The sequence below is a fragment of the Myotis lucifugus genome, unplaced genomic scaffold, assembly GCF_000147115.1.
Source record: "Myotis lucifugus unplaced genomic scaffold, Myoluc2.0 scaffold_84, whole genome shotgun sequence".
Taxonomy (NCBI): Eukaryota; Metazoa; Chordata; class Mammalia; order Chiroptera; family Vespertilionidae; genus Myotis; species Myotis lucifugus.
Genome location: NW_005871132.1, coordinates 4,432,767 through 4,434,683, shown reverse-complemented (window position 1 = coordinate 4,434,683; position 1,917 = coordinate 4,432,767).

The window sequence follows — 1,917 nt, the reverse complement described above, 5'->3', positions numbered from 1 at the left end:
CTTGTATTAAGCACATTACTATCTGAGAATTAAAAGAAAAAATAAGATTTTCTTATTTCTTTCACATTTTCTCTGGGACAGCCAGGAAATTTAATTAGTACAAAACATTTCTTTATTGAGCAAGGAAGCCGATCAGGGCTGAGACGATCTCAGATGTTTCTTTTCCTTTTGATTCTCGTTGAAGATTCCTGCTCTTGTTTATTTTTTTAAACTCTTTTTATTGAGGTACAGTATATATGTGGTGCACAAATCATAAGCTCAATAAGTGCTTTTAGTTTTTAAAATAAAATTATTTCTCTGATTATGAAAACACATATGAGCATTGTAGAAAAAAGTTGAAAATATGGAAAGAAAATAATGATTATTGATAATCCCAATCATAATTCTACCACACAGAGATCCCTTGTAACACTCTGGTGAGGAACTTTCCAGCTTTTTGTTATAGCCTCTATTCAATGTGTGCTTTTTAAAATGTTGACTGCACAGGCCATACTTCCTTTATTATTTTTATTGTATTTCCCTATATTACCACATATTCTTCTACAGCTTGACATTTAACAGTGCATAGAATTTTATCATGCGATCTTACTCTTATTTTTTATTTTATTTTTTAAAAAATATATTTTATTGATTTTTATTTATTTATTTATTTATTTTACAGAGAGGAAGGGAGAGGGATAGAGAGTTAGGAACATCGATGAGAGAGAAACATCGATTAGCTGCCTCCTGCACATCCCCTACTGGGGATGTGCCCGAAACCAAGGTACATGCCCTTGACCGGAATCGAACCTGGGACCCTTCAGTCCGAAGGCCGACACTCTATCCTCTGAGCCAAACCAGTTAGGGCATACGATCTTACTCGTTTTAAACAATTATCTATTACTGAGCTTTTAAGTTGTTTCCAATTTTTTGCCAATATAAGTAATGCCGTATAAATGTTATTTTATATAAAGACCTGCCCTCGTGTATTTATTGATTAGAGGATGTTACTATTCCACTTTCCTTAATGAAGATGATCAGGTGCCCTGATTTGATGAGTTAGGTTTAGTTTATACTTTCAAGTCCCAGGATCCTTGGTATTTGTGGAAACTTAGGGCCAGAGTAGAGAGAAATAACTCAGTTGAGGAAATTGGGGTTAGAAGTAGAAAGTAAATTTGCCAACTTATTTCAGATGATGGGATGATAATGATAGATGAAAAATTGTATAAGCAAGGCATCTAAAAACCCATGTAAATTCTGAAAAATACAAGTGTTGTCAGATGATATTTCAGATATTTACCCATATTTTTACTCTTTAAAAAAAATGTTTTTATTGATTTCAGAGAGAGAGGGAGAGAGAGATAGAAACATCAATGATGAGAAAGAATTATCAATTGGCTGCCTCCTGCACACTTCCCAAGGATCAAGCTTACAACCCAGGCATGTGCTTGGACTGGGAATCGAACTGGGACCTCCTGGTTCATGGGTGGATGAGTAAGCACTGAGCCACACCAGCTGGCTCCCCTTCTTATACTAGTACTAGAGGCCCGGTGCACAAAAATTTGTGCACTCAGGGTGGGGGGGGGCGGGGAGAGGGGGTCCCTCAGCCTGGCCTGTGCTCTCTCGCAGTCTGGGAACCCTTGGGAGATAATGACCTGCTGGCTTAGGCCTTCTCCCGGGTTGCAGAGGGCAGGCCCAATCCCTAGGTGCAGCTTCTGGTCGGGCTCAGAGCAGGGCTGATTGGGAAGTTGTGATGCCACCCTTAGTCATGCTCAGGGTAGGGCCGATTGGGGGGTTGGGCACCGCCCCCTGTCACACTCAAGGCAGGGTCGATAGGGAGGTGCGGTGCCACCCCCTGTCACGCACAGAGCAGGGCCCATCAGGGAGTTTGGCGCTGCCCCCTGTCATGCACAGACAAGGCCCATCAGGGGGGTTGGG